General features: G+C 35.9%; 1 protein-coding gene across 5 annotated transcripts in view; it reads left to right on the top strand.

The window, feature by feature from the left end:
* Positions 1 to 13,143, top strand: part of LOC131432356 (uncharacterized protein ZK1073.1) — a 176,498-nt gene that overhangs the window by 64,842 nt on the left and 98,513 nt on the right. The window lies entirely within an intron of this gene.

The following is a 13,143-nucleotide window of genomic DNA, read 5'->3' as shown; positions in this document are numbered from 1 at the left end:
TTTCACTTCTGATTACTCCGTTTTACTAAATTATCTCTTCATTCAACCTATCAATTTCCGTCTAGCTTCGGAGAAAAGTTTCATTTCTAATGTTTTCTTCTTCCATGTTATTGATTGTCTTTCAGGATTATAAATTGAATGATAAAAATCAACTATTGCGCAAATCCGTTGATATTACAAAGTTAATAACAGAGATAACATATATCGGTATATTAAATACATACTAAAAAACACTTGATATTAATATTTCAAACAATAAATTAATATTTTTCTGGGTAGCCGGCTGCCCAGATCAACAAAAAAAAACCGAATAATAATTTCAATAAATAATTAAAATAATAAAGCGTAAATAATAAAGAATCAAGACGCGCGTGAAATCTGTTGACTTTTATTCGGTGATTTAAAATGATTTTATAACAACTGTTTGAATATGTCAATGCAATGAATCAACTATTTTGTCTTATTCCAATTCACTCGTTTATGTTGTATCACTTAATTTCATTTATAAAAAATAGGGAAGTTTTTATTCTTTACTCGATAGTATTGCAAATTTTTCTTCAGTTTCCTCGAATAAGAGCTGTGAATCAAGACTTCCCGGCGGGACTTCAATAAATGATATTGTTGAAACGTTCACTCGGAAAGTCAGTGAGTTTAGTGGTGCATCCGAGCATCTTGAAACCGGAACATACTGAGTCGCGTGCGAATAATACCAATACTGCAATTTTTACTAACAAATATCCTTCTTCCGTGACACTTGTGGAGTGCGCAGTAGTATATACGGCCTCTAGTAACAACAAGTGTTGGACTAACATCCCTTCCCATTCCTTAGACGATCTACGTTCGGGCCTGGCCGGCGCCGGTACTGATCAATGAATTCGGGAATTACCAGAAGATGTACATTGAAGGATAATTCCCCAGTCCCAGGTCGGATAATCTAGAAACTCCCTGAACAATTTCAGCTAATCCCGATCAGTAACGGACTAGCAACCAGGCGTGGTTGCTCAAGTTCAAGCTCATCATGAAGACATTCAAAAGAATCCCAAAGTACAAAAGTAGGATCTTAGCTGGGTAATTTCACCGACTTTCCTGGCCCCTCTTGAAATCAGAAACAGAAACGACAATAAAGTTTGAGAAATATTATGGGCCCGTACCCAGGATTTCATTTCGGGAGGGGCCGAAATATAAAAAAATAATGTTACTGAAGATTGCTTATGTACCTAATTCTCGGTCTGCCTTTTACAGGTGTTTTTAACGGACACTTTAAACTTTTCCACTGGAACTGATTTTGTATTACATTTCATTACGTTTACTGTCTTGTTATTTCTGTAGCACTTATATATCTGTTTTTGATTTCGGGAGGGGCCAGGGCCCCTCGGGCCCCCCCTCTGGGTACGTGACTGATTATGGGGTTGTAGATCCTGTAGATTACACCGTGAGAAAGTGGTCTTGAGAGTTACGTGATGGTCAAAACTCCATTACCAATAAATAACATAGTCAAACCCATATAAAATGGAGGAGGAATCTGGAATAAAATAAATGACAATAATAATAATACATAAAATACATAAAATAGTAGTTCAGTTTTTGTAGCTATATACGTTAAGTTTTTTGAGGCCTTCCTGACTCAACTTCTGAGTAAAGGTACTATGGACGCTATTTTGTTCCGTTTATAGAGGTTTTAACCTCGCCTCTTCGAGCTAGAAAAACTTTATGACTTTATGAGCGGGGTTTGAAATCGGCGGGTTGCGTGAAAGGTCCCCAGTATGGAAAATTGTTCCATTTGACGAAGCGTTTCACTCGATATTATCGTGAGATGGGAAGCGTTACATTAAGTTAAAGAAGCGTTTCATATGATAACTTTCTAAGTTGGATTTCTGCGGTACACGATTTACGATGCGTTAGTTTTAGGAAGTTATAGGTGTTACTAAGTGTTATATACGTCGCTAGTTTTTGAGTTATAGATGTAACGAAACGTTACATACGTTACTTTTTTGTGAGTCATAGGCGTTACGAAACGTTACTTTTTCGTAGGTTATAGACGTAACGAAGCGGTTTCATGCGTTACATTTTTGTGAGTCATAGGTGTTACGAAGTGTTGCATACGTTATTTTTTTGTGAATCATACGTGCTGTGACGCGTTACATGCGTAACTTTTTAGTATGTAATAGACATTATGGAACGTTACGAAGCGTTATTTTTTTATAAGTTATACGCGTTAAAAAGCGTTTCATGCGTTACTTTTTTCTAAGTTATAGGCGTTACGAAGTATTATATGCGTTACTTTTTTGTGAGTTAAGTGTATGTAAAGATAAATTATGAGCTTCTTTTCGGAGAAAAGTTCTACGTGACTACGAGGAAGTGTTCCCAAAATATATTCATTTCTACTGAAAAGCTAGATTGAACATGTTTGACTTGACAAGCGATTTTAAGCTGCGCACAAAATACTCGAGCTTTCGAAATCAGATCTGACATTGATCACTATCAGCATTCATAGAATGTTTCCATTTTAACCATTACGCTACAGTCGTCCTCTTCCATTGCAAAGATTACGAATATATCAGCACAAATTGAGGATTTCAAAGAGTAGATAAACTTTGTACAAAGCTAATTAATTGAAACAAACTGTCTATATGTGTATTCTTTTTCTACGCTCGAGTCGGACATGTTCCATCGGATTTCGATAAACTTGATTACCGTTTTTTTTAAAGCTACTATTAGAAAATTGTATGATCAAGTTTGGAATGGAGCCAATATTTCGATCTTATGAGTGACGTACCCTTTCAAAAGTAGTAACTTTTATCTGTTGAATTTTCCCGGAGATGCCAGAACTGATTATGGAAATTGAAGACTCGTTTGAATGCTAGGTGGGCAGAATTCTGACTCTGAAAATGAGCAAAATGCGCCATGCCTAAATATATCATGAAAATAAGTCCTTGTAACGAAACAGTCTTAAAGAAAGAAATGATAGGTTCCTTTGGATTCCACTGCGAAAAAAACCTATTTCGTTATGATACTATCGTAATAGTGAATAGATGCCGGTATTTCAAAACGTTTTCTGCTTTCTTCATCAGTGTCTTTATAAGTCTGTTCTATGTTGACAACATTTGGCAGAAATTCAAGCGTAACGTATCTTACTATGATAAGTATAGCTTCAAGCATACTTCGGTACGCGATGATCTTCTTTGAAGTTCCCAGCTATTTAATGATCCATTAAGAAAATAATCACTTCTGGCGTAAAACGAACCTCCTGACAAATATTTCCCAGAATCAAGTAAATAGTTTAGAAAGTGCGTAACCAGAGGTCGGATTCGAATAATTGCAGTCTATGAGACCGTAAGTCCTTTCATTTTAGTCCAAGTTTGTAAAAATCTACTCAGTCGTCTCTAAGAAAATGAAGAGAGTTATATAAAAAGTTATAATTGATTAATGAGGAGAGTTTCTATCTTTTTACCATTATATCCGGTTCTTTCGGAACCGGGAACTGGGAACCGGTGTATCTGAAATCAGTTCGTTTGTTCAGCAACTAGCATAACCTACAAATTAAAGCAGTTTTATGTCATTTTCTTCCGTTTTTCTTGCAGTTTCGCTCTTAATGACAGTTAGCAATTTCATACATGCTTCACCCTATATTTTCGAAACCGAAAGCTAGATCTAGAAAAAATGTACATCAACTTATGGGAAAGTAATACTTTTTTTTAATCTAATTTTGTTAAAATTGATCCAGTCATTTCTGCGGAATCGGTGTGAGTTCCGCAGCACACGATCACTTTGGTCGGTATACTTTCGGAACTGGAAACGAAGATCCGATATACAATAAATTAATGTGTTTTATCATAAACTCATCAGCCTTGTTTAAATGATGTTTTACACGGCTGGTTGAAAGTATTGTTCTGCCTTTAAAAGAAGTTTTCATACTTATCAGCCTGTAAATCAGGAACCGGAAGTAGTATCCAGATGAAATTCGGTAGGGTTCTACGGGATTATAAGACCTTTCATTCGAACCTAAGCTTGTGAAAATTGACCGAGCTGACTGTGACTTCTTTTTTATTGTTTTCGTACACTTTACCTCTTAACTTCGAAACCGGAAATAGGATCCGGATGAAATTCAACAGCAGGCTATGCGCCTTTAACTTGAATCTGAGTTAAAGAATCGAGTACACTTCTTTTTTTCTTTTTTTGATCATTTTACCTCATTACTATAGAACCGGGAGTTCGATCAGAATAAGGTTCAATTGCACGCTCTGGAACCAACAGACCTTTTATTTTAATCTAACTTTGGGGAAAATCGATCCAGCCATCTCCTAAAAAATCAAGAGCTTACACACAGACGAGGACTCCGGTCCTCGGTTCAAAAGTCGGTATTCACTGTGATTACATAGCCTTTTCTAACAATGAGAAAGGCGAAAACGATTAGCTGAGATCGTTATGTAAATAATAATAAGACTCATTTCATGAATGATTATTCTGCTTTTCTAGTATTCTTCAAAATTAGTCTCCTGTTATTGAAAGGAACGAATATTTCGATGAGGTTAGGATTTTAAAATCTACCAAGTATTGTGTTCTTGTCATGAAATCTTGCTCAAATCAAATGGACAATTCATAGCGGCATTCGAAGTAACTGATATCTAACGAGATGAAAAGCTTCGACTGAGTAAATTTCTAACGAGGTGTTTTAAAATTGATTGGCCGCTTAACCATGTGAAAGCTGTTTTCTTTCGAAAAAAAAAATTACAATCAACCGTGCGTTTCCATTGAAACTCTATCAAAAGGAAACGCATGGTGTTTAGTTCTAGTAGTTATGCACCATGCGCATCCTTCGATGGAGACATAGATGATTGCTAACTTTTTTTTAGAAAAAATCAGAATGGTGGTTTTCTACATAAAAAACGAAACCTAGTGCCCAAAAATTACTTGAAAAATTCAGAGTGGTACCTAAATTCTCATAAATTTAGTTGATATGTGTATCAGGATTTTGAAAGTTTTGACGGATGCTTATATAATGCGAAAAAACTTTGTCGTTGAATGTTATTATCTCTAGTTCTACTGATCGGATCAGCTCCTATTTTTACAAAACATGCCAAAAAGTTTACAAAATAGTTATTCTGATAAATTTTATTCTGTTGAATCCCCTATTATGAAAGATATCGAATTATTTATGCAATGCACAGTGGTCCGAAACGGGAAATTAGCGTGACAAAAATATTTTTATTAAATATTAGTTTTTTGTAGTTGGTGTCTTCACAAAAGTTGTTTGTAATCAAATGGTGCTCCTTTTTATGAAAAATGTTACTAGGGTGGTCCTCATTTAGATTGAAATCTGAAATCTAACTTTCTTAATTGAACTCAAAAATGATTTTGTTGTACAATAAAGTTGTAGGAAATTTTATTTTGAGCAACTTTGCTGAAAAAAAAACACCTCTCTAGCTTTTCATTCGATCGAGTTACATCAATTTTCCCGAATAAGAGTATGGTGGCTTCTGGCGCCCGGGGCAAAATAAGATTTGCCGACCCCATCGTTGATTTAGTAACCAAATATTTTTACATTTATACCCCCAACGAAAAAAATACAGTCGTATCGTTGGGTAAAACTGGAGAGAGTAAATATCAAAGACCAGGTGATTTGGCATTTATTTTCCGCTAATACACATAAATGAATAGGGGTCTGGCCAGACCCATCAGTCACACCGAAGGTATAAAAATATTTGTCAGACGGAGGGTTGAGCAGTTTAATTTGGACTGCTGTGCACTGACGTGTCTAAGACGAAACGTAAAGAAATGTTGCACGAACGTTTTTTTTATCGAAAATTCCGAAATACGTGTCTAATGTGAACTTGTTTTTGGTGCACGGTTTGAGAATGTCCCATAATTGGTTCTTCTGGAAGAATAAGTGAACAACAGTTCTTTGTTGAAGAACGATAGTTCTCTAATCTTTTCGAAAGAAATAAAAGTGTTTGTTTTGAAAAGGTCGTAGTTTTTAAGAATGTAGTGGAAATTGCAGACCCGTGCGCAGTAGTCAGTAGTAAAGACTGTTCCAGAAAGTATGGATGCACTTTGATTTTGCTGTAAATAATTCACAAGTGTTAGATATTCAAATTTTATTCGATATACTGATAATATTAGACTACAACAACAAAATATTATCCACAACATTTGGTACTTAGCCATTGTAGGCTAGCTGGCGCACCTTCTTGCGAACGTTCCTCATTAAATTCCGTACAGACTACTTGGCGACAAGTTTTTACACTTTTTTCCAATCTTTTTCGAACTGTTGAATGGTTTCGGCTGCCGAGACATGTTTCCTAAGATGTGCCTTCGTTAATGCCCAAAATTCCTCAATTGGTCGAAGCTTTGGGCACGAAAGTGACATTTTTGGTAGTATACAATTCTACCGTTGATTTCGAGTAGTGGCAAGAAGCAAGATCTGGCCAGAGACAACAGGATCCTTGTAGCTTCGAATCATGGGTACACGGAACGACCGAAATTAGCTCTGCGCCTAATTCGTATTACTGTTTTTGAATTAGTTGATTTTAACAATAAAATTTCCAAAATAACTATAAAATTAGTTAAAATTGAGAATTTACTTTGCTGAAAAAACTCTTAGTTTTAGAGAATGTGTTTAGTTGGTGAATATCCTGGACTCAAACCAGCAATATTTCAATCCAACACGAAATTCTCATTGACAACTAATTTTGTTATTAAAATCAGAAAAATTGTTTCTATATATCTATTACCATCATTACTGAAGGACAGCACAAAAAACCAAAACTGAAATGGGTATTATTAACAAGTTTATTAGCCAAAAACTCATGAGAAGTGTCAAAGCAAAACGATCCATTAAAAAGCTAAAAAGGACAGTCTTATTGAAACTGCTTGAACATTGTTTTGATGTTTTTCGCATGTGTTCGATATATCTTTATTTAAATTTCTAAACCGATATGTAAAAATGTCGTGAACTGTTAGTGGAAATCGTATTTATTCAGAATTTGTGCGCACTTGAAGCGATTGTGCGTAATAATGTTTTTACGCGGAACAGTGAAGTGAATTTCGAATGTTTCACTCTAATTGTGATGAAGTTTTTTTGTATCTTCAAACCTTCCGAGCTGCGCCGTCCGGTGTACTATTTGTATTCGGTTTTTGTTTTCCGAGTGCTCAAAGTTTTCAGTGAGAATGAAGAAACAGTGATTTAGAAGAAAAAAAATTCAAAAAGATGTTTACGTTTCGTTTATGTCTTTTTCTCCAACACAACATCGTATTTATACCTGCCAATATAGAAAAGACAACCGCGTCTGAATTTTTTTCGGCAGTAGTGTGCCATCTAGTGGCTAGTAGTCATTAAGGTGTTACCGTTTCGGTGACAGGGCGCCATATAGCTGCAGATTGCAGAAGCCAATTCAACCATTCATATTGGTTGAAAACAACATTATATTTCTTTAATTCAACTAAAAAATTAGTTGACTGGATATGAAGTGTGCCTTAGCTAAGAAATGACAGTACGTTTAATTTGTGAATTCAACTAAAAAAAATAGTCATTTCAACAAATATTTTATTATTATTAAGGGAATGAGAATAAAAAATCTAAATCAGCAAAAGTAAGATTTTTTTAGTTGTCTCAAAAAATAACTAACTAAAATCAGCAAATCAACTAAATTTTTCGCGAAAATATATATTTTGCTGTTCATTGAAGCAGTGGTGATGAAGGGTTTCGGAATCTTTCCGCAGCTACAAATTGCTTGCCAGACCACAGTTTTCTTACCAAATTTTTCGACTTCCATCAATGTCTCGGACTGGTTTAATACTTGCCCTTCTCGCACCGTATAATATTGTGATTCCGACAAGGATTTGTAATCGAGTTTCACGTAGGTTTCGTCGTCCATGATTATGCTATTCAAATTTCCAGCAAGAATTGTATTGTACAGCTTTCGAACCCTCGGCCTGATCGATGCTTCTGCTTCTTATAGGTTCGAAGATTCAAACGTTCTTTAGCACGAAGAACATTTGACTTCGAAGTGCCCACTTTTTTGGCCACATCCCGAACTGAAACCTCCTTTTTTTGCTCGAACGCCTTCAGTATACGTTTATTCAACTGAGGGTTAGCATGACCTTTTTTCGACCCGTTTTCGGTTTATCCTAAAAGGTGTTATCTTCACCGAACTTCCTGATTGCATTTAGCACGGCTTTTTCACTTACTCCTATCTTTCTCAGTGACAGTCCGCGTTCTGTGAACCATTTGTACACAATTAAAAAGTTTGAAATTTTTTAATGAGAATTTTGTGGTCTCTATCGACTCAAAAGGTTCCCGACTCCTGATCCAGAGTGACAATTACAATTTTTCGTTCAGTGAATACACGCTTCTTGGGCCCGAAAAACTGTCTGATTTTATGTGCGGGCTTGGAAATCGAACCCAGGTAGGCCGCGTGAGAGGCGATCGTCTTTCTTGTCATGTTACTGCCGTTCTCGTGATCGGAGCTGTCTACTAAATCCATGATAAAAGCACAGAAAATAATTGTTTAGGCTCCTGCAACATTACTAGTATTTATTTTGGCACCATAGCCACAGTACGTCTGATATGAAAAGTGTGGAACCTTCAAAACATCACCCTCGGCTAGAGCAGCCCTTAAATGAAAGAAAATATAATGGAATATGTGTGGAATTTCCTTCAGCTATTAAGTGATCAACAGGAAGACATGAGGCAAACATTTTTAGAAGGCGAAACATAAAACGGATTGCAGCTATAGTACCTCTACTGATAATGTTCATGCACGGAAAGACCGAAATTAGCATTTTGGCGAAAAAATTAGTTGATTTTCTGATTTTAGTTAGTTATTTTTTGAGACAACTAAAAAAATCTTACTTTTGCTAATTTAGATTTTTTAATTCTAATTCTCTTAATAATAATAAAATATTTGTTGAAATAGCTATTTTTTTAGTTGAATTCACCAATTAAACGTGCTGTCATTTCTTAGCTAAGGCACGCTTCATATCCATTCAACTAATTTTTTAGTTGAATTAGAGAAATAAAACGTTGTTTTCAACCAACATAAATGGTTGAATTGGTTTCTGCAATTAGCAGCTATATGGCGCTCGTTAACACCGTAATGACTACTAGCCACTAGATGGCACACTACTACCGAAAAAAATTTCAGTCGCGGTTCTCTTTTCTATATTGGCAGGTATAAATACGATGTTGTATTGGAGAAAAAGACATAAGCGAAACATAGACTTCTTTTTGAAAATTTTACTTCTAAATCGTTGTTTTCTTCATTCGACTTCGCGAAATCGACTCTCTCACTGAAAACTTTGAGCACTCGGAAAACAAAAACCGAATACAAGTAGTACACCGGAAGGCGTAGCCCGGAATGAGAAGATACAAAAAAACATCATTTGACGTGTACAATTAGAGTGCAACATTCGAAACTCACTTCACTGTTTCGCGTAAAAACATTATTACCCACAATCGCTTCAACTGCGCACAAATTCTGAATAAATACACTTTCCACTATCAGTTTACGTCATTTTTACATATCGGTTTAGAGTTTTATATAGGGATATATCGTAACACATGCGAAAAACATCTAAACAATTTGCGAGCAGTTTCAACAAGACTGTCCCTTTTAGCTTTTGAATGGATTGTTTTGCTTTGACACTGCTGTCCTTCAGTAATGACGGTGATAGATAAATAGAATCAAAGTTTCTGATTTTAATAACGAAATTAGTTGTCAATGAGAATTTCGTGTTGGATTGAAATATTGCTGGTTTATGTCCAGAATATTCGCCAACTAAACACATTCTCTAAAAATAAGAGTTTTTTTCAGCACAGTAAATTCTAAATTTTAACTAATTTTATAGTTATTTTGGAAATTTTGTTGTTAAAATCAACTAATTCAAAAACAGTAATACGAATTAGGCGCAGAGCTAATTTCGGGCGTTCCGTGTGGTGTTGCGAATGTGCAGGTATCTATTTACTTCCATTCGTGAGCATTTTCAACATCCATTTGTCACCACATAGTGTGTTCAATGTCGCTGTCAGTTTTTTTTAAAGAAACCATTAAAGGTTGGTTTCTGGATGATATTTACTGTATGTTGCGGGGTAGCAAGCAGTAGGGTGGATAGCGTGTTTCGATTTGAAGCTTTGCACATTCTGTCGAAAGACAAATTTCCTAACCTAATCGTATGTTTGCTGCTGTAAAAATTTTTATAATTCATTGCTTATGAATGCTCGCTTATGACCGAAAAAATCGAAGGAAGCGCATCAATTTTAACCCTACCCTTTGAGACGTCGCGCTGAAATAAGATAGCAGATCTCACTCTAACTTTTAATAGAATTGAGTAGCTCAAATAAATATGGGTACCATTGTTCAATAACAATGTCGAAGGAAACGCTTCGAAATTCTGAACCACTGGTAATCCTGCCGTACACTGCCGATTTCACTTTCACATTCCGATCGTTTGTAGAGTATCGCACCTGCAAAAGCAGAAGAAAGGGCAATACCCGATTTACCGTTACGAGTGACAACACAGTCTCGCACCGCACGCTGAATGTTACGTAATTTTCTCGAGCTTTGTAAAAAAACGGCGACGCAATTCGAGTTCCATCTCGTCCAGAGTGGAATGACTAGTCGGGGAGCGCAAACGTCAACGGAATGAAAAGCGGGAAAATATAATCCAACCAACCGACCGACCCAAAGGATTAAAATATTGCCTGTGATTAAATGCTGATTTGCAGGGTTCAGATGAGCCAACGTTTATATTAAATTAAGCATTTTTGCAGGAGAATTCTGGGAAATTAGGAAACAAATCGGTTCGGCTAGTATATGTAGTTAGGTTAGCACTCAACGAAATTTTATGAGAGCGATAAAATTCAATGATCTGTGGTCAATAACTTAATTTGAACATAGTGGGAAGATTTTAGCCCTGCTTTCGAAAGGTTGGCGAGTGATTGATGGCCAGCGTGAGCAGCGTGATAATTACCGAAGACGGTTTTGGCATATCGAGGCAGTTTGTAATAAATCTTCATTTTCCATGAATCAGTGTTTACTCGTCGACTGTCGGCATTGTGCTGTGTTTTTATGTGTAATATTGTATGTTGATGTAGTGCTTGTTATTACTTTTTTTTCCAGAACCGACTTGTTCACTATGTTTCCAATTCCGAATGAAAAAGGCGGCTCTGAATGTTCTTGACTCGGTGCGCGGTCAGAAACACATTTCTCTCGTCCTCTCGATTTTTCGGTTCTCCATTGCTCCACTGCTCCAGTTGACATGGCACTGAGAGAGCAACAATATGAGAAGCCGGAGGCTGTTTGGGGTGGCACTAGGGTCATTGACCAGTGGGATACGGATGCTAGAAAGAACCAGCAGCAACGGTACTGACATAAACTGCTGCGTATGTTTCATCATTATGTTTGCCAAGAGTAGAATCTTGAAGGGGAGCTGTTTTGTTTATGCATCTTGCTATCGATCCACGCAAAACAGGATACGACGCTCACAGTACGTATGCGGGTGCGAAGGGTTGAAGTTTCAATGTGACCCAAGAATGATTTGAATACGTTTAATGTTTTTTTTTTAACTAATTTGCATTTGAATAAACTTAATATTTGTTATGCCTTTTTCATCGTTTATCGGTCAATCGGTCATATAAAAGTCTCCTACACCGAAGTAAAAAGAAATGTCGGACATGCGAAAATTTCGCTCCCGGCAGAATTTTGTTCGGAATATGGAAAAGTTTTCTTATTTCAAAGCTCGTAACAGGAAACTTCAACCATTACGAAAGTGTCTTCTTTCAGGACTGATTGTGAAAAGCGAATAGGAAAAGGAGTAAAAATGTTTTCTTTTGCGTTCTGACGATTGTCTTTCCGGATTACACACTGAAATCATCATGTTTTCTGCTGATTGACCATAGTTTGTTGCTTAGGGATTGGTATGTATACAATTCTAATTCTGATTATGATTAAGCATATGGAATAGAAAAAGAAAATCTTGATAATTCGTCTACTTCACGGAAGACGACGACTCATCAAACTCTTTTGAACGTACCGTGAATTGGAAGGATAACTCGTCTGGGATTCGTTCTTATTAAGCGACGCGAGCACACAATATTAATTATTATTAGGAAGATAACTTGAATAAAGGCATACAACTATTACTTCCTGTGTATCTCCTGATTGCGGATGTAAAAACTGGCCTATTAAGATCATTTGAATCTTAGATGGAGAAAATCGATGCTACCACCTCCGAGAAAATTCACTAAAATTATTTGTTACAAACATTTGCTGATCTCGACGATCTATTTCAAATAGTATATGGGTGTAAGAAGTTATGTTAACAGTTTAAATCAATGTAAAAATGAAATTGTTTTGAATTCGGAAATACTGCCATCATTCTAATAAATATGTCATATTCGTACGATTCTGTTGCCAAAAACGAACCGTGCTAAAATCGGAACGAGGCAAAATGTCATGAAAAGGAATACTTAGAAACTTTTGTATACAGAAATATTAAAAATCGTGATTATTTGATGCGGGTGCGACCAATCTGTTGCTCTCTCTCGCCTCATGACCTGTCAATCTCGTCTTCTTCTATTTACATTTCCCTCCGATTTCGCTGTCTATCACTTTTTGCTCTACACACAGTTGTTAGTTGGTAGAATTTTCAACATGATTTATGTTCATATCAAGCTACAATATGATTGTTTCGAACCAATTTCTCTCTTAAATATAACCAATGCTCACTGCTTGATTTGAATCTAAACTGTGGTTTAACCAAACGAAAAATTTATTTGTTCCCGATGAATTTTGTTGTTGAAATAAACTAACTAATTATTACATGTCAACCAAAGTTGAATTGACGTTATCGAGATATCCATGTTGCCTCAATCCTGCTGTATCTTTATTTCAAGAAAGAAATAGGTTCAATTTATCTATGATCCCATTTGTGTACTTATATAACTAAGTTTAAAATGAACCGTAACAGTTTTATTTCTAATAAACAAGAGCATTTTTTCCCGCGAGTATAATCCAGGGCCTTTTCTTATCTTCCGCGGATAAAGTTTTTTACAAGTTTTATAAGTAACGTTTATCTGCTTCTTTAATTTCCTATGGGATTTTCAATAATTGAAGCGTGTGTATCGTTAATTGGGGATATTTTACA

The sequence above is a fragment of the Malaya genurostris genome, chromosome 2 (assembly GCF_030247185.1).
Source record: "Malaya genurostris strain Urasoe2022 chromosome 2, Malgen_1.1, whole genome shotgun sequence".
Classification (NCBI taxonomy): Eukaryota; Metazoa; Arthropoda; class Insecta; order Diptera; family Culicidae; genus Malaya; species Malaya genurostris.
The sequence above is the reverse complement of the archived record's forward strand: the minus strand, read 5'-3'. Positions and strand labels throughout refer to the sequence as shown.